Source organism: Rattus norvegicus, chromosome 16 (genome assembly GCF_021556685.1).
Source record: "Rattus norvegicus strain SHRSP/BbbUtx chromosome 16, alternate assembly SHRSP_T2T, whole genome shotgun sequence".
NCBI classification, from domain to species: Eukaryota; Metazoa; Chordata; class Mammalia; order Rodentia; family Muridae; genus Rattus; species Rattus norvegicus.
The window spans coordinates 38,185,734-38,212,951 of record NC_141549.1 but is presented as its reverse complement, the minus strand read 5'-3'; the positions used below and the strand labels follow the sequence as shown (position 1 = coordinate 38,212,951).

Genomic DNA, 27,218 nt, shown 5'->3' with positions numbered 1-27,218 from the left:
TATTGAATAAATTTATTTATTTATCTCCTATGTTTGAGTTAAACTTTTGTATACATGATCTAATGAACTATTTTTTGTCATTTCATCTAAATCTTTTTGGCATGCAGGATTCATGAAGTAAATTTCTAATTTTAAAATCGTCACATAGCACATAGAAAGAATGTCCTTCTCTGCAATGCTAATACTAATGAGTATGATCATACGGAAGGGATTTCAGTGAACCCTTTATCTTCCATTATACTTGACTGTTTCGCATAATTTAATTTCATTTTATTTCAGTCTGACATAATATGAAGAATTCCATTGTCTGCTTTGCTGCCATTTCTCTTGATATTTCAAATATATTTAATTATACAAGGTCACATCTGAAGAGATAAAGCTCTCTGGGGAGAATATAAATGAACTTTCCCTCTCAGATCTCTGATGAATTCTTTATTACCCTAAAAGTACATGATATTATCCTGAAGTGACATGAAATGTCTTACTTGTTTTGCCCATTCCTGGAGTGAAACTGGAATCTTAAAGAAGAGTGCTTTTGAGAACTCTGCTCCAGGGGGTGCAATCTTTCATGCCCACATTCCCTAACAACTGCCACAGCACAGTGGGAGAGGCCACTAGAATTCCCTTGTTACATTTACAGTCACGAGTTCTGGATTGGCTTTCTATGGTGTAGTGACTTGTCACAGTTTGCAGCATGTCAGAGATGCCAGAGTTCTGTGCATGACAGAATGTTTCATGCCATCAGAGAGGAAATTTTCTATTTATAAACACTGAAAGATATTTTGGATCCTGGGTATAAGGAGTGAAAAAAGACAAAAGAGAAGGTCAAGTTGTCTTAAATGTAATACTTCCTCTTTATTGTTTTAATACACATATATATATAATCTCCATCCATTCATCAGTAGGCCTGCCTATCTATCTGTCCATCTGTCTGTCTATCTATCTATCTATCTATCTATCTATCTATCTATCTATCTATCTATCTATCTATCTATCTATCTATCTATCTATCTATCTATCCATCCATTTATTCATGTTAGGTGGTCTAGGCAAGCCAGAAACTCATGATCCTGAGCACTAGAAATGCAGTGCTTACATGTCCAGTTCAATATTCCCACCTCAAATGGACAAATAATTATCGAATTGAGACAATTATATCCCCCATATTATGGACTCTCTCCATTTTTAGCCTATGTGTACCTTGAAATTAAGTAGACTCCGAGGAAAGTAACAATTTGCAAAGGGAAGGAAATACCTTTCCAGCTTTTTCTCTATGTTCCTACAACTAATGTGTTATATCTGTTGGGGGTGGTATCTACTTTTAGGTAAGAAGTTCCTGCTGCTCCTCTACTGAAAGATTGGCTGGTTAGGAACATGGAACTTTGATGCTTGGGTGTGTACTTGCTTGGGATTTTTTTGACTTTAGGTAATTAGAAAGCTGCAAAATATATCCATTAAAAAGTAAACTTGAAACTTTAAGATGCTTGCAGAGGAGCAAGTTTTCCTCTGAGAGGCTTCATCCATCAGCTGACTTAGACAGATACAGAGACCCACAGCTAAATAGTGGATAGAGCTTGGGGACTCTTATGAAAGAATAGGAGGAAGGATTGCAGGCCCAGAAGGGGATAGGAACTCCACAGAAAGACCAATGGACACTTGGACCGTTGGGGCTTTCAGAAACTGAACCACCAATCAAAAACATACACAGGCTGGATCTAGGCCTCCTTACACATATGTAGCAGATGTGCAGCTTGACCTACATGTGGGTAGAACTATTCCAAAAGCTGTCACTTGTACATTGGATGTGCTCTTCTATCTGGGCTGCCTTGTCTGGTCTCATTGGCAAAGGAAGCACCTAGCTTCACAGAGACTTGAATTGCCAGGGTTGGGGGATACCCAGGAGGGGTGGCCCCCATTCACTCAAACGAGAAGGGGAGGGGGTGATTGGGGGTGGGGCAGCCAGTAGGATGTAAAGTGAATAAGTTAAAAAAAATAAATTTTTAAAAGTAAGTTTATTTATTTTTTTTTTAGCAGAAAGAATTAGTCCTTGGTTCTGTAACATGAGAAAGTAGATGGATATAGAAATTGTCAAAAGACAAATTTGGAACACTTCTTCATTGTAACACCTATTTCTATCAAAAAGTTTAATTTTGAAATTAATATGAATGTGAAACTCTGGTTGACAAACTACATTTTTATAAAGAGGAAATAAGATACATGAAAATATTTTTATTGAAGTGAAAAAATGGGAAAACACTTGAGTCATATAGCCAAATGTGTGTTTTTTTTAAAGAAGCAACTAGCAAATAAAGAAGTAAGAAAATCAAAGTGGAGTTCAGCAGTATAATACTCCAACATATAGTCAATTTCTTTGATATCAAATTGATGTAAACAATAAATAAAGAATTATTTGCATTCACAGGAAGTTCTATCTAGAGAATCCCATTCATATGAAGTAACAAAAGGAAATAAAATAACGTATATTCTAATTACTCTAGACATACATGATATATCTCTAAGAACACAGCTTAGCCTTATATAGAACAGTCAGTTATGTGCCTGGAGATCCATAGGGATGAGCATGTACCTTAGTTGAAGAGTATTCTTTTAGTGCATACAAGGAAGGGCCTAATTTGACCCCAGCACAGCACAGCACAGCACAGCACACAAAGCAAAACCACCACCAAAAGTAAAATAAAAGCCAAATTAGAGCTTTGAGTCTAGTCTTTGCTGAAACATTGAAATGTGGACAGTTTAATCCTCATGGGTAGAAATGGCAATAATATAGGATTAAGACGTTCCAGTATACATGGGAGGCAAACTATAGACAACAATTGTTTATTATATTTTCCTTAAAGAAAGAAATTTAAATATTTTTGCTAGAAAAAGATAAGCCTTCAAGGAAATAGATATGTTTAGTTGGATTTAAACATTACTCAGTGTATATATATATATTGGAATGCCATGTGAGAGTCCATAAGTCTATACAGTTGGATGCTTTTACATATGTGTAAGAAATTAAATTTGTAGTAAGGTCTTTTCTAAACTGGTGGAACATTGAATTTTCTTCTTGTGATGTAGAATTTCTTACAAAAATTGTGAATCATAAAGTGTACAATTTGCATTTACATATTAAATGAGATAATCTTTTGAGATTTCTTCAGATTTATCGTAATTTATAAATGTATAAAGTACTATCACTATGTCTTTGAAAATGGAATACTTCCGATAAACCTGTGATTTCAATCTTTACAAGTTCACTTTTTATCAACAAATCTCTTCATTACCCAAGCAGATAGATATTCTACCCATGATGTTCTTATTATGCTGCTAAAACTTAAGAGAATTATTGAGGTTAAGTCTCTATTTTCTTCATGTAGCATGATTTAAAGGTATTAGTTTTATTAATTTGTTTGACAGGCCATCAAGAAGCAGAGTACAGAAAGTTCACAACATTTGATGGTAGAAGGAAAGCAGAGGAAGCAGCAGCAGAAATATCTGAATATCCAAGTTGGTGAAAGACCTTCCAACAGTTCAGTTCCATCCATTTTAACGCTCTGTAGTTCTAAAAATATTTCCTTAATTGTTATACTACTCTAGCATAATGGGTCAGAGAGTGTGGCAAAGATCTGAAGTACCTTTGTCAATGCAAAAACTATGAGCAACTGTTTGCAAGTCTGTTGGGAGGCATGGATCATGGTTGCAATTGAACATTAGAGAGGAGGTTTTCCTGTACAGCTTCAGCTTACAAAAGATGAAAATTCACCATTTGAAGTTTTGTTTCTACTTCATATGTATATTTGTTTGTTTATCCACAAGCACAAAAAGCTGCAAGAGGAGCTCTCCGAAGTTGGAGTCTGGCTGCACGCACACTTACCGCTCTTTAGAAGTAGATTCAGTAATGGCTTCACCTCCCGGGAAGTTTTAATGACTTACCCATTACTTCTTTTTAGGCTTCATGAAAAGAAAATCTAATCTGAACGGCCTCAGATCAGAGATTCAAAATATATTTTTTTTCAAGGATAAATTGAATTGTTGTAATTTAAAACAAGACAATGCTTTGAACTCTGGAGAAATGACGGGAATGCGATCACAGTCATCTTCTCTATTCTCCAGATTCTAAGGAAATGAGGGGAAGTGTGCATTATGTATGAGAACAGATCTTGTAAAGACGAGAAAAGAGTAAGCCTTCAATTTATAATTTATGCTGTTTTCCTTAAAAGTTGGATGATATCTGAGAACTAATCGAAACGAGGCCCACACCTCACATTTGAGTCTGAATTGCTTGTGCAGAAAGAATTTAACATCCTCCTTTTCAGTTGGTACTACTGAGACATTTCATAAGTGTTTCTCAGAGAGTTAGGAAAGAAAATAGATAAAATTACATTATTAAGTTTTTTCTCTGCTTGTCACCATTTTTCCAAGACTTTAAGTTTGTATAGCTTAGAAACCACTTAAAAATACCAAGGATCGCTTTGGTGACCTTGAATTTTACAACTTATCCAAAGAAAGATATATAATCTTAAAAGTCATTATGAGTGTACCAAGGCTCATCATCTAAATGGAAACTATTTGGGAAAATCCAATAACTCTGTGTTTTCCAGAACCGACACAGAATCTATGGCTATACATATTTTTAAAGAATCAATTTGAACCTGGCATATTTTGGGGTCAAAAAATTGAAATGCTTGTCAAAAAAATGAAATGCCTGTCAAAAGTAGGAGTTGGAGATGAGATGAGGGTTTCCTTGTTTCCAATCCTTGCTGCTCCACTCTAGCCTGAAAATGGATTGTATGCTTAATAAAAATTGAGGTTTGAAAAAAATCACCCTTGCTAACTATTTGTTCTCTCAGAACTTTAAAATCATTCTAGCAAGTGCTAAAAGCTGCCTGTTTAGTACTCCATTCTTCTTTGGTGTGTGTGTGTTAAAATTGAAGATAATTTGAACTCTATATTGTTCCCGTGTTGCCTCTATTTGAATACCAAGATTAAATTTCTTATAAGCTACTCTAGCCACAGGTTTAGATCCAGAATCCACAATGTGAGTTTTATTACCTTTATGTGATTGAAAAAGAATTGTGGCAAAAAGTCACATAGCATACAATGTGCCATTCTGAACACACTTACATGTTTGTTATGTTTTCTTTATTGTGCAAGCAATGTGTAGAACTTTTTCATCCCATGAATCTTTGAATCCTGTACCTTTTAATTAGTCCCCCTTCCGTCTTCCCAGCCCTGAAATGTATCATTGCACTGAGTATAAGAACTGGACCGCTCCAGAGTCCCCCATAAGTGAATTTTGCAAATCTGTGCTTGGCATATTCAGCATTATGTCGTGCAGACTCATCTGTGTGATAGTGTATGTCAGACTTTCTTCCTGAAGCCTCTGTATATTTCATATTGCTTTGGGGATGAGTGTAATGGTGGATGTTTGGATTGCTGTCAAGTCTTCACACCGGTGGTCAATGGCACTGGGAATGTGCAACTAAGCAAATGGCGTAAGATTACTCTTTGGGTAGGGAATAGATGAGGACTCTGAGATGTGGTAAGTGATCTTAGATAGAAATGAGGAATGCAGCTAGGAGATCTCACAGTACTATTCCCAACACATGTGAAGAAAGGCTCATGGGTATTGGTAAGGAAGAACTCACAAGCAAACCTCAGGCAGTGATTCAGGAGCTGATAGAGAAGTGACTTAGAGGCTAAAATGAGACTTTGGGTTTAAGAAGAGTGGAGAGTTTTCGGTTTGCTTTAATAAGGAAATGCATTGTAAAATTTGTTATCTTATTAATGCAGGCTTCTCTGCAGAGATCTTACAGAAGATGAAGAGGAAACTAATGTTGTCCAAAGGTCTGTCCTTTAGAGACATGATCTAGCTTGATAAAAGTGATGGGGACAATACTCTGCACAGGGATAGAGATAATAGGAAGGACAGTTAGGAGGTTTTCTATAGCTATAGTTAAACTTGGGTAAAAGTTACTTCAGAGCACAGATCTGTATTTTTCTCCTTCTGCTAAACTTTCCCTGTATTAGCAGAGAGATTATCTAGTGCTCGGTCCATATATTTGCTTGAACTTTAATTCGAAACTGTATCTCTCTGCTTTCTCAATGTGGTAAGTGTGAATGGATCAGACTCGATTTATTATCATTCTCAGAGTCCAGCTTTTTGGGTTATTGTACAACAAGAATGTCCACTTATATTTAGCATAGAAAGAATAATTCATCCTTAGAGAAAAACAATCTGAAAGAAGCTATAATCAAGGAGCAGACAAATGTAAAGATTTAGTCACTCAATCTGGGAATAACTTACATATAACTCTGAGAGTATTATGTAAGAAATAATTGTGTAATTGTAACAATCCACACAGAGATCTCTGTTTTCTCTGTCGAAAGGTTTGAGACCATTCTTACTCTTCAGATAATAAGACAAAGCAAACAAAACTAGAGATATTTTCCAGCTTAGGTCAGGATGGCCAAACTCCCTGTTCTTATACCCTTTTCTGTTCCTACTGTAGTTGAAAATTTATCAGTTACTAAAGCACGCCAGGATTTTTTGTGGAAGAACTTGTGCATCCAAGGATGATGCACAAGCCTGGCTGCAGATCGGTGCCTATTCACGGGCCAGCATCATATACACTTCCAACAGAATCATGAAAATTTAATTTATCAAATTTACAAAACTACTTTCCTCCTCAGATTGCACATTGCTATCATTTATGTCACCCACAATCACATTTGCTTGTGGAGGAGACCAAGACTGCTACACCTCTTGGGATGGTACCTTCTTCATTCAGTTTTCTTCTCCAAGTACTAGTTCAGTGTTTGGTGTTTTGCTGCACAATGGCCACTGAAATCTCATTTGGAGTTTCAGTATCAAAGTTAAGGAAAGCTATTGTTTTGTAGCTAGAAAGAATGTACCTAGCATCATGCAAAAAATAATTAAAACAATTGGACACATATATATTTTTTTTGTTGCAGTGAGAGTTAAACCCAAATTTATGCATATGGTGAACAAACATTGTGTCACTGACATTTATCTACAGGTCATTTTGAAGTATCCTGTGCAATTAATGTGCTCATAATTTGCAGTCCTCTCAGTGGAGCAGCATGAGGGAAAAGCCATGATCTGGCCTTGAGACGTTTACAAAGGATTGTCTGTAGCTTGTGAAACTGTGCTAGAATCACTCTGGATACTGGAATCTGGGTGGCTCCTATGTCTCATCATTGAAGAGACTCATAATCCTAGGAAGGTTTTTATGAATTAATATCTGGATGTGTGGAATGGCTATTTAGAGCTGTCTAGTTTAACAAAAGTTCATGTTAATAGAATTATTTTTCAGATCATTCATGAATCAGAGATAGGACAAATAAATGATTGACTTAGCCCGAGTTGCTGAATTTGAAAATGATATCATAATCAATTATGAAGAAGAATAATTTCATGTTTCTTTTCCCCAGAACCTCCATTCTCAGCAACTCTTCACACAGTAATTTATGCCAGTTCTTTTTTTTTACCGGCCCTCTTCGGTTCAAAATTGCAACTAAAAGAAAATAAATTCAATCTGTAAACATTTTGTACACATGCCATATTTTCAAGATATCTGTATTCTGTTGAGTATGCATATGTATAAGGTCCACATAATAGAATAAAACTCGTATTTTACTGGACATTGTTTGAATGGTGTATGTAACCATTCCAGAGTGGATACTGTGCTGGAAAATTCAAATGGAAAATAAGAAATCCAATTAGTATCATTGCCGACAAAAGGATCCATTGTCCCAAAATTCATTTTCTTAGAACTATTACCTTTTAAATTATGTAATACTTTTAAAATTTTCCCTTTTATTGAAAATAGATTATTTTCTCATATAATATACCCTTATATATTCATATATAAGGTGATTATATATTCACCTCTGTCTACTCCTCTCAATTGCTTCCTGCCTCTCCCTGTCTGGATCCACTCCTTTTCTGTCTCTCTTTAGAAAACAACTAGCATCTAAGAGGTAACAACTTAACTTTCTATGAGACACACCTCAGAAATCTTTCCTCAGATTCTTAGAGATTATCAGAGGTATGTTCAAAAACTAAATAATTCTTTCTACACCCCAGGATTTAAGACTAATATGGAATCTGGGAACTACTTCTCTTGAAATACAGTCAAATACAACAGCATCCCATTCTCCTGCCTCTCTGTAAAAGTAAGGAACAGACACTTGGGATAATCTTGCTCCAACATCACTTCTGTAGCTTAAGTTAAAGAGACCAGAACTTTGTAGACCATAAGTATACACATTTATTATGAGGAAACATACTGCAAAATTCAGTTGTATAGAATTTTAATGAGACTGAGCAATGAATTGATGAATAGTTTACACTACAGCAATACATAGCAATCTACTGAGGAATCAATATAACTATGGCTTGTCCCCAACAATGTCAAAACCAATGGGTAATCAGCAGCTTTCTACTACTAATGTTTTGGCTTGCTTAATATTATATTATATAAACATATATAATTAATATATATCTGAATGTATAATATAACATATTTATATACATTCTTCATTTAATTTTTAAATATATTTCATTTTTACCCCTTTGCCACATAATTTGAAGTCTTTAGGCTGGTGGGAACACACATTCCAGACAGCAGAATAGGTGACAATTTGAAAGATCTGTGTCTATCTTTGATTATTCTTTTTACAATGTTTTCCCCTTAAACAAATTTCTTGGGCATTAATTAGCCAATCTAGTGTAATCTATGTTGACACTAGTATGTCTCTTAAAGTGATTCTTCAGACTAATGCCTTATGGTCAGATATTACATCTTTGTTAAACACGCATGTAAAACAGACTTGTGTGTTTATTGTTTGAGTTTATTTCTGTGCTGTTTTTTATTCTACAAAAGTGAGACACTTCTCTAAAATGTCTACAGTGTACAGTGGGTACATTAAGAGTTACATGACGTGGTAGCTAGAAACATAAGTGTTTTCATACAATTTTACACAGACACTCATATACATAAATATTCATAGATATACAGAAGGAGAGAGGAAGAGAAATTGGACAAGTACATGGAATAATTGGAATATTCTTCATAGCAAATACTTATCAAAATTTTGTTTCATTCTGCCAAAGATGTAAGTTTTATCTGCCTGTTCATGATGCCAAGCAGTTTTCTCTAGGCATAACATTTTTGTGGCCAAGAATGCCTTTAAAGATTCCTATCTTTTGAAATTCTAATTTATTGCAATAGTTTTGGTATGGACTGCTTCTTAGGGGCTCATAGGTTAATGTGCTGTTCCCACTCTGAGTTATTAAGAAAGGGAAGCCTTAATCTAGCATGGAGATTAAATGCCATTGGGGCTTAGACAGGGCTTTTCAGAGTCGATTAGGATTAGGTATAGCTATTTGAGTGGGATACCTATGGTTCAGTATTGGTGATCCTATAAGAGGAGGATATATATACATTTCTACACACACATATATACATATACATGCATACATACATATTAATTTATATATATAAACACACACACACACATACACACACACACATGCTCTTCCTGTCACTCACCATTTAATGCTCTGTTTTGCCTTAGGACTTAGCCGGCATTAAGGCTATCATAAAATGTGACCCTTAGATCTTGTTACTCTTTGAACCAGGATCAATCTCTTATAACTTCTATAATAAAACATCCCAAATATTTTATTATAGCAATGAGAAATGAACTAATGCAATCAAACAAAACAATTTAGTGTTGATTATTATACAAATATGTAAAAACAATAGTTTGTCCATGTTCAAATATTGTCCTGTAAGTCAAACTCCTTAGAGTTTAACAGATAGAGTTTTACCATTACTGCCATTTGTTTTCAACTGCTTACGAGCATAGCATTCTATGTTATTATGATGATGCTATTTATTCTACCAGCTGACATATTTTATATTATACTAGCATCATATTTTTTCTTTTCTTAGCCCTTGCCAATTTTTAACTGCCATTGTTCTGTATTGCTAATATTATTAGAAACTATTTAAGGAAAAGCAATTTATTTTAAACTAGCTACTTGAGAAATGCAGAACAAGAACACAAAGTGAGCTTAGTTCAAACAAGTAACTTCAAGTATTATGATTAGCTAAGTGGATTAGCTTGCTATAATTAGATTATCTAAATTAAGAAACATGTGCACATTGTGCCTGTTAAATATTAAACAAGATTATTTGCCTTCCATAGATTTTCGTTTAAAACTAGTGGACAACTAATTTTCTCCTGGTCACTCTAGTAAGTAAATAAGGAATTTAGTAAACAACCCTTTATTAGAGAGTCTTATCAGCTCTTGGCCAAATCTTCCCACACATGTTACTCTAAGTTCACATCTTGACCGTGGGATTCAGAGCCATTTTTCCTCTTTAGCTTTCAACTGCGCAAACTCCCTTCTTTCATCACCAGGCAGCTTATGTAGGATCTTGTTCTTTTTCTGTAAGTGGCAGTTTTTGTCTTTTAAAGGTTATCTGCAATTTCCACAATATTTAACTTACTGTTACTTCATGTATCTTCACAAAATTATTCCAATGAATTTCTTCATTTGAGAACATTAATCCTGATTCTGGATTGAAAACGTAGGGAAGGTATGGTTTCTGACCACGACAGAGCTGCCACTGTCATCTGCGACAAGGAAGTTAGCCTCTGAACAAGTTTCAGTGTGTAAGAATGATGTTAACATCCAATTGACCCCAAATAAGGTTGAGCTATTCTAAGATGCTAAGCATTCAATTTTTTGTTATATCCTTAGAAAGGTGCATTATTAACATCAAATTAACTTGATTTAAGGAAAGTCATACTATTTATTAAATCCAAGGTCTTTTCATTATTTTTTGTATTTAGCTTTGAATAAATTAATGGTACTTCACAATGGAGGTTTTTTTCCCCATCTTTACTAACTTGGGTATTTCTTATTTAAATTTCAAATGTTATTTCATTTCCCGGTTCCCAGGCCAACATTCCCCTATCCCCTCTCCCTCCCCTTCTATGTGGGTGTCCCCTCTCCAAACTCCCCCCATTACCGCCCTCCCCCCAACAATCCCTTTCAGTTCACTGGGAGTCCAGCCATGGCAGGGCCAAGAGATTCCCCTTCCACTGGTGCCCTACTAGGCTATTCATTGCTACCTATGAGGTTGGAGCCCAGGTTCAGTCCATGTATAGTCTTTGGGTAGTGGCTTAGTCACTGGAAGCTGTGGTTGCTTGGCATTGTTGTTCATATGTGGCCTCAAGTCCTTTCAAGCTCTTTCAAACCTTTTTCTGATTCCTTCAACGGGGGTCCCGTTCTCAGTTCAGTGGTTTGTTGCTGGCATTCGCCTCTGTATTTGCCATATTCCGGCTGTGACTTTCAGGAGAGATATACATCCGGTTCCTGTCAGCCTGCACCTCTTTGCTTCATCCGTCTCGTCTAGTTTGGTGGCTGTATATGTATGGGCCATATGTGGGGCACGCTCTGAATGGCCTTCAGCCTCTGTTCTAAACTTTGCCTCCCTATTCCCTGCCAAGGGTATTATTGTTCCCCTTTTAAAGAAGGAGTGAGCATTCTCATTTTGGTCATCCTTCTTGAGTTTCATGTGTTCTGTGCATCTAGGGTAATTCAAGCATTTGGGCTAATAGCCACTTATCAATGAGTGCATACCATGTGTGTTTTTCTGTGATTGGGTTACCTCACTCAGGATGATATTTTCCAGTTCCAACCATTTGCCTATGAGTGTCATAGTCACGGTTTTTGATAGCTGAGTAGTATTCCATTGTGTAGATGTACCACATTTTCTGTATCCATTCCTCTGTTGAAGGGCATCTGGGTTCTTTCCAGCTTCTGGCTATTATAAATAAGGCTGCTATGAACATAGTGGGGCATGTGTCTTTGTTATATGTTGGGGCATCTTTTGGGTATATGCCCAAGAGAGGTATAGCTGGATCCTCAGGCATTTCAACGTCCAATTTTCTGAGGAACCTCCAGACTGATTTCCTAAATGGTTGTACCAGTCTGCAAACCCACCAACAATGGAGGAGTGTTCCTCTTTCTCCACATCCTCGCCAGCATCTGCTGTCACCTGAGTTTTTGATCTTAGCCATTCTGACTGATGGGAGGTGGAATCTCAGGGTTGTTTTGTTTTGCATTTCCCTTATGACTAAAGATGTGGAACATCTCTTTAGGTGTTTCTCAGCCATTCGGCATTCCTCAGCTGTGAATTCTTTGTTTAGCTCTGAACCCCATTTTTTAATAGGGTTATTTGTCTTCTGCAGTCTATCTTTGTGAGTTCTTTGTATATTTTGGGTATAAGCCCTCTATCACTTGTAGGATGGGTAAAGATCTTTTCCCAATCTGTTGGTTGCCGTTTTGTCCTAACAACAGTGTCCTTTGCCTTACAGAAGCTTTGCAGTTTCATGAGATCCCATTTGTCAATTCTTGATCTTAGAGCAAAAGTCATTGGTGTTTTATTCAGGCAATTTTCTCCAGTGCCCATGTGTTCAGGATTCTTCCCCAATTTTTCTTCTACTAGTTTGAGTGTATCTGGTTTGATGTGGAGGTCCTTGATCCACTTGGACTTAAGCTTTGTACAGGGTGATAAGCATGGATCGATCTGCATTCTTTTCTACATGCTGACCTCCAGTTGAACCAGCACCATTTGCTGAAAATGCTATTTTTTTCCATTGGATGGCTTTGGCTCCTTTATCAAAATTCAAGTGCCCATAGGCATGTGGGTTCATTTCTGTGTCTTCAATTCTGTTCCATTGGTCTATCTGTCTGTCTCTGTACAAATACCATACAGTTTTTATCACTATTGCTCTGCAATACTGCTTGAGTTCAGGGATAGTGATTCCCCCTGAAGTCCTTTCATTGTTGAGGATAGTTTTAGCTATCCTGGGTTTTTTGTTATTCCAGATGAATTTGCAAATTGTTCTGTCTAGCTCTCTGAAGAATTGGATTGGAATTTTGATGGGGATTGCATTGAATCTGTAGATCGCTTTTGGCAAAATGGCCATTTTTTACTATATTAACCCTGCCAATCCATGCACATGGGAGATCTTTCCATCTTCTGAGTCTTCTTCAATTTCTTTCTTCAGAGGCTTGATGTTCTTATCATACAGATCTTTCACTTGCTTGGTTAAAGTCACACCGAGGTATTTTATATTATTTGGGACTATTCTGAAGGGTGTCCTTTCCCTAATTTCTTTCCCGGCTTGTTTCTCTTTGTGTAGAGGAAGGCTACTGACTTATTTGAGTTAATTTTATACCCTGCCACTTTGCTGAAGCTCAAGTTCAGCTTGTTAAAAGTGTATTTCAGCCCTTCTCTTCATGTCTCAATTGAAGAGTCAACTGTATTGTAAATTCTGATTTTTTTTAAATTAGTGTTCTCTCATAGAATACACCCAACTGAAGCCTCCCCTCTCCCTCCATTCCTCCCCACTCACTCCCACCCCCACTTCTCTTCTCCTCCAGATCCACTGTTTTTCCATTTCTTCTCAAGACTACTACCTAGACCACAAAGAGAGATGGTATGCAAATTGGACACAGAACAATTATATAGGTACCTATATATGCAAGCCTACACTGAAACTTTCTTACCCACCACGAGTATGAATTCCCATGTACAGATATGCCCTGTGTCCTTAGTAGTCTGCCATTCTAGTGATCCCCATACTTACTCCCCCTGGCTACAGTTGTTTCTAACATTTGAGATACTTTAAAATTTCCACAATTATATGTGAATAGTATCACTTATCACATAAAAATATTTACATGGGCATAGATATTATCATTATTTAGTTATTTATTATGTGTATATGTGTGGGGGGCACACATGTGTCAAACTGAATGTGTATGTTTGGAGGTCAGTGGACAACTTGTGGGAGTTGGTTCTCTCAACCACGTGGGTTCTGGGAACCGAGTTCAGATTATCAGGCACATGCCTTTACTTTCTGAGTCCTCTTGCTGTCTGAACCATAGATCTTTTTTGTAAATGCCCTTTAGTTTCTAGTAAATTCTGATTTTTAAACGCATATAATTTTAATCAATGCTCATGGAGTTCCAACTTGCTGCTGAAATAAATTATAGCTCAAATAGGAAAGGGATACCTCCCAACAGCAGACATGGAACTAGAATTCATTATCTGTACCTACTGAGTCTATAAGGCAGCATAAAATAATGTTGAAGCATTCAATTACTGAATTGAAAAGTCTAAAAGTTTAGTAATGGTGAAGGTCTTTTTTTTCAGTTTTGGCTTGAATTTTGTACAATATTGCAAAAAGTATGGGAGGTTGATAAAGCTGTTATTTGTGATAGAAATTGTCTTATTAAGATGCTAGTATAAATGGTTGCAAGCAGCATGCATAGGAGCTTTTTTATGGCGTCTCATGTACCATAACTATCACTTTGTAGTTAAACTAAATCTATCATGGTTTCCATTACATACTTTCAAAAGTGAATTCATTTCAAAACTATTTTCAACTGACAGAGAATTGCATTGACTCTCCAACTCTTTCCTCCCTCCAGTTCCCCATGTTCCCTTCCCTCTAAACTCTCCCATGCCTCCCTATGCTCAAGAACAAAAGGTGTCAACTAAGTAATTTTTACTACTTATTAACAGTTTAGTCACTGCTCAAAATTTATGTTTTTTATTATGCTTTGAAATTTTATTATCAAGCAACTCGAGCCTATTTCAGGACTACATGTGGGCTTTTAGACAGAGGAGATTGAAATAACACTGTATGGCTCCCATAATATAGAAAACCCTTAGAGTCTTAACATGTGTCTGGGGATAGCAATTTTACAAAGTAAAACAAGCCAGTGGCATGTGCACTGTGGCTATAAGGTGTCTGCTAAGACAGCATCCTGATGCATTATGATCCGAGACTCACAGTATTTCTTGAGGAGAAACTCTGGGAAGATTGACTGGATGAGCAACAGTACATTTCTCAAGGTTCACATTTTAAGTTGTTACACAAAAGCATTCTGATTTTCACTTAATATTTGCTTCTCCTGACAGATTGAAAACAGATTTTTCAGTGTTATTTGCATTGACTATATAACTTATTTTATATAGTTAGCTAGACCTAAAGGTACAGACATACATTTTAAATTAACTAAACAAATTTTGTCACATAAATTATGAAAATATTTTTGTATTTTCTACTTGGAATGTGCTTGAAAATGAAGGCAGACTTTTAAAATAACTAATTTTAAGTAACTGTAGATGCATATGGATCTTAAGTAATTAATAGAAATTTTGAACATTTTGCACTTCATTTTCCTCAATGACGACGTCTTGACTATGATAAAATTTCACAGCCAGAAAACAATATTGAATTAGGACATTGGTTGATACAGATTTCACTAGGTAAAGGTGACCTCTTTTGTAAGCAGGTATGTGCATCTTCAGGTCTTTATAACTTTAGCACAAACGAAGAAAAAATTGGTCACAGCCACAGTCAAGTGCAGAGGTGTTTCATGGTAAGGATACCCTACATAGCAATAACATATTAATACTGTACCATTTTCAATAAAGTATATAAAATTGATTCTCTTTGGAGGCTTTGTGAATGTTTTATTTTAGATGTAGATGTTTTCTGAATGTATGTTGAATACCACACTAGTTCCTCACACTTATTACTTCTTCCATCAAACATGGTGCAAGAAAGAAAGAAAGCTTAGGTAAGGGGTGTCTCATTTTATTTACTGCTCCCTCTTCTATTTTGGTCAGATGTGTTTCCTTCCCTTCTGAAACTGTAATTTTTGATACCACTGCTTCCTGGGCCAATATTTACTTTAGGCACTCTTTGACAGTGAACCTCTGAAAATGATGTCATTTTACATATTCTTCTTCTGTTGGTTATATGCTGTGTGTTGTATACGTGTGTATGTGGTGAAGTGAAAGAGAGAGAGATAGGGAGAGAAAGAATCTGTGTTTGAATGTGTGCTTCTCTGTCTCTGTCTCTTTCTGTGTGTGTGTGTGTGTGTGTGTGTGTGGGTGTGGGTGTGGGTGTGTGTGAGTGTGTGTATGTGTGTGGGTGTGTGTATGTGTGTGTGTGTGGGTGTGTGTGTGCGTATGCATGTTCCTGCATGTGACTCCATGCACCGCAGGAGAGAGGAGGACGTTCGATGTTTTGCTCCATCATTCTCCTATTTATTTCATGGAAACAGGGTCTTTCACTGAACCTGGAACGACACTGGTAACCAGTAGTTCTCAGCAATCCTTTCATCTCCTTCTGGAGAACTAAGGTGTTATAGGTGTACATAGCCAATCTCAGGTGGTTTACATGGATGCTGGGAACCTCGCGGGTGTAGAAAGCGTTCTTACCTCCATATCTGGATTTTCAAGGGTGCTTTTTACTAAATATAAGAGTATGCATTTGCATGTTTTGATTGCTTGCTTTTATGGTCCTTATAGCATATTAGACTTTTTTTCCTTGTCTCCATGGTTTCATAAGACTAAGTTTAGTTTCCTCTGCAAGATACATATTTTTTTCTCATTTGCAGCTTTGAACATTTTTTTCTCTATTCTGTTTTCATAACTTTAATTATAGTGTGTCCTCTATTCGTTTTTTGAAATGGCTTTATTTGATTTATTTAGCTTTTTTAGTTTCTAAATTTATTCTATTTGAACAATTTATGAAATGTTTACCTATTAATTATTAAAATAAGTGATTCTGTTTTATTTTATTGTATATAACTTATTTCTCTGTTACTGCTTTGGAAGAACAGTAGGTCGTTTAAGAGGCTCAGTGGTATGTTCCTATAAACTCAGCATTTGAAAGATGGTACCAGGAAGGTCAGGTCTTCAATGTTGTGAGTTCCCAGCAAGCCTGAAGCACATGAGATACTGTTTGTAAGCAACAACTCCATCAAAAAACAAAAAACCACAAGTTCCAAGTACAATCATAGGTGCATACAGACACCCTACACCCCATATAAGCACTAACATAGACACACACACACACACACACACACACACACACACACACTTAAAACACTCAAGAGACAGCAACAAGCATATCTAAACACAAGAAAATAAAGTATAAGCTCACTAGGAAATTCCCGTTCACTTGTGACAAAGGGAATTGAGAAAATTCAGTGATCTTTGAAATTTTGTTTTTGTATTAGAATCTTGTATTTCTATGGTGATTTTCTTTTCTTTTATAATTTCAATTATTCCTTTAGGATTTCTTTTTGAGTTTGGAAAGTTTTTAAAAATAAGTGAACTAATACCAGCTTAGCACACATGGATTAGATAATTTAAACTTTTGACACACTACGCTGCTAACATATGTTGATTGTCTTTGAAAAATTTGGAAAATTCTATCTTGAACACAGTAAAAAGTTCATAAGAAGATTCTAGATTCTGTTGATAATAGTCAACTTGGTTGACTTAGCAAAATACCTGAAAGTATGTGGCTTAAATAACAAATATTTATTTCTTGCATTTCTGAAGCTTGAAAAAGCAGGATGGTATTGTTGACTATGACATAGTAAGGATCATCCTCTCTGTGGCTCTATGTCTGTATCTCTGTCTCTCTCTTATCTCTATCTATCTATCTATCTATCTATCTATCTATTAATCACCCATCATTATCTCTCTATGATCATACATAGGCATCTTCACATTATATCCCCCTTTTAACAGAAAAATAGTACATTTCTTTGTCTTCCTATCATAAGAAGTTTTTGAGGTTTTTACTTTGCTTTGCTTCTTATTTTGTGTTGCTGTTGTTTATTTGCTGTTGTTTTGAGACTGAATATCACTGTGGAGCTCTGAATGTCCTGGAACTCACTATGTAGATGGGGCTGGCCTTAAACTCCTAAAAAAAACATTCATTTCTATCTCTCTTGTGTTGAAAGTGTAGAATGTGCCACCATACGCAGATTAAAAGGGCTCCACATATCCTTGCACTGTGTGTGATTTGTTGGAGGGCATGGACATACATCTCTCTACATAGAGAAATTTTGTTTTTGTTATGGATGAAATTAAAATCTTCTATATGCTCAACAAATGCTCTAACACTGAGCTACGCTGACAGCTGAAAATATTTAATAATATTTAATAATTAATATTTATATAGTCCCCCTGTTTTTTTCTGTTTAAGCACTGTCCTGAGTGAGGTATTCAGAGAACCAAGCAGGTGTGAGTACAGTGTTCTGTAGCACCTGTGCTGATGGGTGAGGGGATTCAGAATTGCCCATCCCCACCTTATATTGTCTCATTCTTTCTCTTTTATGCTAATGGAAAATTTGTTACCCTTTGAAATTAAATATTGAGCTTTGAGCAATGGCAGTATCATACATAGCCCATGAGGTTTATCTGAGGCGTGATTACTGCTAATTGAAATTGAATCTTGAAAGCATGTTTATATCATTAATATTTTTCAGTGTTATTTTAGAAGCCAGGCATAAACATCATAAAGAATTGTCACAAAACAGACATCATAGTTTTTAATGGTGTGATTTATTTATGTATACACTTTTCCTTTCAAAAAAGGAAGATCTTATTCAGTTTTAAGAAAGTTTGAATGTGTGCAACCTTGAAAATCTATTCATTGTGAATTGAATTGATTGTGTAACAGAACTCAGAAAATACAGGTCAGCTAATGTGTTTCCATTAAACTACAGCACTTGATATGGCATAATTAAGCTCTCTTGCCTTTGTTGATTTTGTAGGTTGCTAACTAAGAGGTATCTAAAATGAGTTTTCTTGGGGGACCTAAAGACAAGATTTACCTAAAGTCACTAAAAATTGGATATATTCTCTTGTACTTTTCCCTGCAGATGGTGACATTTCTCTTTGTAATTCACAAAATAACTAAGTGACTATGAAAGAGGTAGTGAGAGTAGAGGAGGTCTGTTTGTATGATACATGTTAGAATACAAATCTCGTAGACATGTTTAAAATAATAACCCTTGAATATTTATTTCTAAGAAAGCACACTTTGAAGGCAGTTTACCTAAATGTGTGTAGACATTTTAGAGGATATAACTAAACATAACTCAAATATAATGCCTGCATCTTGTGATGAAAGTAAATATCCTGGCTTTTCAGAGTGGAGGAAGCATTCATAAGTGTCTCCCAATATACTCTCACTAAAATTAATGTTGGATGTTAGACTTTCATATATTCTAAAGCCTGAAGTTGACAGAATAGGGCACGGTAGTTTCTCTTTTGTTACTTTCATGCACTTTAATCCAAAAGAATATCTAAATACAATTACCAAAATAATGCTTCAGCTTCAGAGAAGTAAAAATTTTAAGAAAACTGTGATAAACTGAGATATTTGTTTAATAACTGTTAACTGTTTAGTGCGCACTGAACTCAGCACCATCTGTCATCTCCTGGGAAGTTGCTGAACAAGGACATGGCAACAAGTTTGGCCCTTCAGATGTCATAGTGAGGACAAAGAATTAAAGAGGAGGGGTGTAAGAGACTAGATGATGCATTATTATGTATTCAATGTTTGTTTCCTATCAGACTCACCAGGGATCTCCAAACCTACTAGATCAGAGTCCACAGGTGCATGTTGGACAGTTCAATTTTAACAAAATAGTTTTGATTTAATATGAGTTTTCTTCATCTCCCAGCATCATAAGCTCATATTTAATATCATAATTCAGGGAGTTTTATAATTATGCAATTTTAGGATGTAGAAAGTATGGCCAAATATTTACAGTTTATTAAGATATTTTCATTGAATCCACAATTATAAACAATCAGTAGATAACTATGAAGATATATCAATTAGATTGCATACTTTCACCTACAATTATGATAGAAATGTCACTTACAATAATCGACCTAGAAGGGAAATTGCTGTTTCAGTAAACTTCTCAGTCACTGCCTTAGCAATGTCCCAGAGAAAAGTTAGACAGATTAATTGATGACGTCTGTATATTTTAGTTTGGAAATGATCTTTTATGAGGAAATAGAGATTTCACAGTATATTTCCAAATTTCAATTTGAATGTACTTTAAGACTCATATTTTTTATTCTTAAGCCAACCAAATTACAATACTGGAAGGAGTTGCTTCATTATGTCTGCCATTCTCCATCTGAGGGTGGCAGAACATGCACCCCGTGCTTCTCAGAGCCTTGTAACTTAGCGATAGCAATGATGGACTCCAAACCTAAATTCTATAGGGATGTTAACAGTATAGAGAACAGTATATAAACAATCCATGGTGCTAGGAACATTGGAAGACAAGAGTTGAGTTGTAGAGGTTGAAATTACAGTGTAAAGATGCAGAGGAATTTGGCACCATGCATAAGGGTCCATTCACACATGGTTAGGTAGAAAGAGTAACTTTGGACAGACTTTATTACAGACTACTAGAGACTTTATTCTTCTCTCTGCCACAGGGCTGTATAGCTACAGTAACACTGTCCTCTTCCAGAGTCACTTTCTAATACCCAGTTCCATTGAAACAGCCTTTGAGTTTTTTCTTTTACTGTTTTCTTGCTGCTTCATTAATGAGCTGCTTTAAGGTGTCTTTCATCTTTTTCCTGGGTAGAAGTCTTTCCTTGACTTCCAAACTTTGCTCTTCCGATGGAGATATGCTTGCACTATGTTATAAAAGCCTTCTATATATTGACCTTCGTCTTGGTTCCTTAAAAGGAATTCCTCATCGTAACCACTCCCCAACTGCTTAGGTCCTCTGCTCCTCCTTGCACTGGATGAGGATGCTGTGGTAAAAGTTGGTGCCTCAACTTAGTATGGATATTAAAAAAAGAGGCTATTGGGAGAGGAGCAGAGTCAGCTTGTCTCCTGACTGCTAATATTGGGCATTCTGTTTGATTGTATTTTTATTTTTGTTTATCAGAGTTACCAGAATTTGTATAGGGGAATTTGTAAAAGGTCTATTAGTGCAAGATCTTCACATAGTACTGATATAGGGACTTACTGTCTGTAGAAGCTCGCATCTATAATCCAAGCCTGTGAGAGTGATGCAGAGGGATCCCTGAATTAAACCAAATTTAGAGTTTTTACCAACATGGTTTGTAGGAATATAATATTGATTCATACAAAATACAATGCTTGATTCTTTCTTATAAAAGATAATATAAGAATTTACCTTAATGAAGAGCTAATATAAAGGTAATATACATATTATATGTAATATATATAATATATTAAAATGTATATCTGATATACATTTTAATTCAGAGAGACCTTGAAATGATCCAAAAGGTAAATTTAACCTTAAAAGGAGAATGTTCGGAGGGTTGAGGCTGGAGTGAGCATGTGAGGAAGAACAGTGTTAATTTAGAAGTTGGCAGTTAAATTAGACACTTGTTGACTTCAAAGCTTAGTACAGATCCTGAACTTTTTTTTATCTTTTGCATTTATTTACATTATTTTTAATATTTTACATGTATTTTACCACGTGTGCACCTGTAAATTGTGTATGGACAACTTGTGGGAAGTCAGTTCTCTCCTTCTACTCATGTGGATCCTGGGGATCGAACTCAGGTCATCAGGCTTCGCAGCAAGCACCTTTACCCACTAAGCCACCTTACTGGCCCTAAAATGTGTGGTGATTTTTTTTCCTTTAACAATATCATCTATCATTAGCAATTCGTTCATGGATTTTTGTATTTATTTATTGGCCAGGGTGTCACGCTGTAGCCCAGATTATCATGGAACTCACTATGTAACTCAGGCTGGCCTTAGGAAGTGGTGTTCCTATTGTCTGCCTCCTAAGTGCTGGGAATACAGGTGTCAAACATCTGGTCAGGCTTTCTGTTAAGTTTTTAGTTTTAAATAAACTCAGCTATAGAGAGGTTGCAAGCTTCTCTCAGCCTGCTTCCTTTTTTTACTTATGTACATAGCGTGTAATGTGTAGAATTTATATATTTGCATAGAAATACATTCATACATGTACAAATCTGTCTCTTCCCTTCTCTTCCTGTTGGAGAATAAGTTGCAAAATTCATTGCTTTTTAAACTTTTCTTTTCTTTCCTTCCTTTTTATTTTTTGGAGACAAAGTATCACCCAAAACAGGCTGGCCCTGAACTATGTTTTCCAGAACATGATGCAAGCTGAACTTCCACTCTCTGAGTGCTGGGAATATAGGTTTTTCTCATCTTTTATACAGGTTCTTCCAAGAGGTTTTTTTTTTTTTTAAATCTTAACACTCGATACAAAATTTCACTGCTTGACCCAGTACAGGTACATCCATATATCCAACCAACGACCGGCATGCTGTAAGCACCCTGGCAGGAAGGCAGATGATAACCAGATTGCTTGAAACAGTGGACCCCCACCCCCACCCCAAAACTGCAACTCCCCCAAATGTCTCATGCTGGCAGGAGGAGGAGGCTGGGGCCCTGTGCCAACCAGAAGAGGAAGAGATTTCATGGTTCTGACAACTCGTCAGACCTCTTCAGAGGACACGGGGCAACGTGATGATGCCGGTGATGACTGCACCTTGAGCAAGAGGGACTGCTTATGTATGGCTGCCCCTTGTCTTCTATTTTTTTTAAAATTTATTTAATACTTAATAATAATTCTTTGGTTTCCGGGCAAACATCACCCTCCCCCCTTCCCCCTCCCCTTCCTTATGGGTGTTCCCCTCCCAACCCTCCCCCCATTGCCACCCTCCCCCCAACAGTCTAGTTCACTGGGGGTTCAGTCTTAGCAGGACCCAGGGCTTCCCCTTCCACTGGTGAACTCTCAATCCAAAATATCTATGCCCCAAATAAAAGGGCACCTACATATGTAAAAGAAACCTTACTAAAGCTCAAAACACATATTGCACCTCACACAATAATAGTGGGAGATTTCAACACCCCACTCTCATCAATGGACAGATCATGGAAAAAGAAATTAAACAGAGACGTAGACAGACTAAGAGAAGTCATGAGCCAAATAGACTTAACGGATATTAATAGAGCATTCTATCCTAAAGCAAAAGGATATACCTTCTTCTCAGCTCCTCATGGTACTTTCTCCAAAATTGACCATATAGTTGGTCAAAAAACGGGCCTCAACAGGTACAGAAAGATAGAAATAATCCCATGCGTGCTATCAGACCACCACGGCCTAAAACTGGTCTTCAATAACAATAAGGGAAGAATGCCCACATATACTTGGAAATTGAACAATGCTCTACTCAATGATAACCCAGTCAAGGAAGAAATAAAGAAAGAAATTAAAAACTTTTTAGAATTTAATGAAAATGAAGGTACAACATACCCAAACTTATGGGTCACAATGAAAGCTGTGCTAAGAGGAAAACTCATAGCGCTGAGTGTCTGCAGAAAGAAACAGGAAAGAGCATGTCAGCAGCTTGACAGCACACCTAAAAGCTCTAGAGCAAAAAGAAGCAAATACACCCAGGAGGAGTAGAAGGCAGGAAATAATCAAACTCAGAGCTGAAATCAACCAAGTAGAAACAAAAAGGACCATAGAAAGAATCAACAGAACCAAAAGTTGGTTCTTTGAGAAAATCAACAAGATAGATAAACCCTTAGCCAGACTAACGAGAGGACCCAGAGAGTGTGTCCAAATTAACAAAATCAGAAATGAAAAGGGAGACATAACTACAGATTCAGAGGAAATTCAAAAAATCATCAGATCTTACTATAAAAGCCTATATTCAACAAAACTTGAAAATCTACAGGAAATGGACAATTTCCTAGACAAATACCAGGTACCGAAGTTAAATGAGGAACAGATAAACCAGTTAAACAACCCCATAACTCCTAAGGAAATAGAAGCAGTCATTAAAGGTCTCCCAACCAAAAAGAGCCCAGGTCCAGACGGGTTTAGTGCAGAATTCTATCAGACCTTCATAGAAGACCTCATACCAATATTATCCAAACTATTCCACAAAATTGAAACAGATGGATCACTCCCGAATTCCTTCTACGAAGTCACAATTACTCTTATACCTAAACCACACAAAGACCCAACAAAGAAAGAGAACTTCAGACCAATTTCCCTTATGAATATCGACGCAAAAATACTCAATAAAACTGGCAAACCGAATCCAAGAGCACATCAAAACAATCATCCACCATGATCAAGTAGGCTTCATCCCAGGCATGCAGGGATGGTTTAATATATGGAAAACCATCAACGTGATCCATTATATAAACAAACTGAAAGAACAAAACCACATGATCATTTCATTAGACGCTGAGAAAGCATTTGACAAAATTCAACACCCCTTCACGATAAAAGTCCTGGAAAGAATAGGAATTCAAGGCCCATACCTGAACATAGTAAAAGCCATATACAGCAAACCAGTTGCTAACATTAAACTAAATGGAGAGAAACTTGAAGCAATCCCACTAAAATCAGGGACTAGACAAGGCTGCCCACTCTCTCCCTACTTATTCAATATAGTTCTTGAAGTTCTAGCCAGAGCAATCAGACAACAAAAGGAGGTCAAGGGGATACAGATCGGAAAAGAAGAAGTCAAAATATCACTATTTGCAGATGATATGATAGTTTATTTAAGTGATCCCAAAAGTTCCACCAGAGAACTACTAAAGCTGATAAACAAATTCAGCAAAGTGGCTGGGTATAAAATTAACTCAAATAAATCAGTAGCCTTCCTCTACACAAAAGAGAAACAAGCCGAGAAAGAAATTAGGAAAACGACACCCTTCGTAATAGACCCAAATAATATAAAGTAACTCGGTGTGACTGTAACCAAGCAAGTAAAAGATCTGTACAATAAGAACTTCAAGACACTGAAGAAAGAAATTGAAGAAGACCTCAGAAGATGGAAAGATCTCCCATGCTCATGGATTGGCAGGATTAATATAGTAAAAATGGCCATTTTACCAAAAGCGATCTACAGATTCAATGCAATCCCCATCAAAATACCAATCCAATTCTTCAAAGAGTTAGACAGAACAATTTGCAAATTCATCTGGAATAACAAAAAACCCAGGATAGCTAAAACTATCCTCAACAATAAAAGGACTTCAGGGGGAATCACTATCCCTGAACTCAAGCAGTATTACAGAGCAATAGTGATAAAAACTGCATGGTATCGGTACAGAGACAGACAGATAGACCAATGGAATAGAATTGAAGACCCAGAAATGAACCCGCATGCCTATGGTCACTTGATTTTTGACAAAGGAGCCAAAACCATCCAATGGAAAAAAGATAGCATTTTCAGCAAATGGTGCTGGTTCAACTCGAGGGCAACATGTAGAAGAATGCAGATCGATCCATGCTTATCACCCTGTACAAAGCTTAAGTCCAAGTGGATCAAGTACCTCCACATCAAACCTGATACACTCAAACTAATAGAAGAAAAACTAGGGAAGCATCTGGAACACATGGGCACTGGAAAAAATTTCCTGAAAAAAACACCAATGGCTTATGCTCTAAGATCAAGAATCGACAAATGGGATCTCATAAAACTGCAAAGCTTCTGTAAGGCAAAGGACACTGTGGTTAGGACAAATCAGCAACCAACAGATTGGGAACAGATCTTTACCAATCCTACAACAGATAGAGGCCTTATATCCAAAATATACAAAGAACTCAAGAAGTTAGACCGCAGGGAGACAAATAACCCTATTAAAAAATGGGGTTCAGAGCTAAACAAAGAATTCACAGCTGAGGAATGCCGAATGGCTGAGAAACACCTAAAGAAATGTTCAACATCTTTAGTCATAAGGGAAATGCAAATCAAAACAACCCTGAGATTTCACCTCACACCAGTGAGAATGGCTAAGATCAAAAACTCAGGTGACAGCAGATGCTGGCGAGGATGCGGAGAAAGAGGAACACTCCTCCATTGTTGGTGGGATTGCAAACTGGTACAACCATTCTGGAAATCAGTCTGGAGGTTCCTCAGAAAATTGGACATTGAACTGACTGAGGATCCAGCTATACCTCTCTTGGGCATATACCCAAAAGATGCCCCAACATATAAAAAAGACACATGCTCCACTATGTTCATCGCAGCCTTATTTATAATAGCCAGAAGCTGGAAAGAACCCAGATGCCCTTCAACAGAGGAATGGATACAGAAAATGTGGTACATCTACACAATGGAATATTACTCAGCTATCAAAAACAACGGCTTTATGAAATTCGTAGGCAAATGGTTGGAACTGGAAAATATCATCCTGAGTGAGCTAACCCAATCACAGAAAGACATACATGGTATGCACTCACTGATAAGTGGCTATTAGCCCAAATGCTTGAATTACCCTAGATGCCTAGAACAAATGAAACTCAAGACGGATGATCAAAATGTGAATGCTTCACTCCTTCTCTAAAAGGGGAACAAGAATACCCTTGGCAGGGAAGAGAGAGGCAAAGATTAAAACAGAGACTGAAGGAACACCCATTCAGAGCCTGCCCCACATGTGGCCCATACTAATACAGCCACCCAATTAGACAAGATGGATGAAGCAAAGAAGTGCAGACCGACAGGAGCCGGATGTAGATCGCTCCTGGGAGACACAGCCAGAATACAGCAAATACAGAGGCGAATGCCAGCAGCAAACCACTGAATTGAGAATAGGACCCCCGTTGAAAGAATCAGAGAAAGAACTGGAAGAGCTTGAAGGGGCTCGAGACCCCATATGTACAACAATGCCAAGCAACCAGAGCTTCCAGGGACTAAGCCACTACCTAAAGACTATACATGTACTGACCCTGGACTCTGACCTCATAGGTAGCAATGAATATCCTAGTAAGAGTACAGATCCTGAACTTAAAGTACAAGTTGCATTGGGGAATACATATTATAAACAAAAGGTATTAATTATCAGAATGCAACATAGAACCCACTTGCTATGTTACTTTTGACAAAGAACCATATTTCAGAATGTCTTTTCTCAGTTCCCTTAAGGTTATAAGTATACTCTAGCTATGCCTCATATTTTTCTCACTTGAATTTGTTAATCAGAGCTGAAAATATTAGTTTTCCAATTATCATTTTTTAAAGAAGAAAAATATGTAATTTTTGCAAAACAAAACCCCCAAAGCAACAAAAACAAAAACAAAACAGAGAAACAAAAATATGCAACCAATTTTTTTCATAATATAATTTTTTGTAACAAGGATTTTTTTTCCTTTTTGCCTGCAGTTTTTGCCTCCAACAGACAAGTAACATGCTGTGATTTTCATGATCCATGTTTCAAGGTAGTAAAAATATCCTTTCCTCTCAATGACAGCAATTCTTTGAAATCTTCAAATCATT

At 36.7% G+C, this 27,218-nt stretch overlaps 2 protein-coding genes and 1 non-coding gene across 3 annotated transcripts in view; 1 reads left to right on the top strand and 2 right to left on the bottom strand.

Moving 5' to 3' along the window:
- Positions 1-27,218, bottom strand: part of Erich1 (glutamate-rich 1) — a gene marked incomplete at its 5' end in the record, with an annotated part of 52,793,804 nt that overhangs the window by 45,451,412 nt on the left and 7,315,174 nt on the right.
- Galntl6 (polypeptide N-acetylgalactosaminyltransferase-like 6) overlaps positions 1-27,218 on the bottom strand; it is a 1,235,193-nt gene that overhangs the window by 528,806 nt on the left and 679,169 nt on the right. The window lies entirely within an intron of this gene.
- Positions 18,307-18,445, top strand: LOC120097640 (U4 spliceosomal RNA). Its single transcript, XR_015640597.1, has one exon. It is a non-coding gene; the product is annotated as a U4 spliceosomal RNA (small nuclear RNA).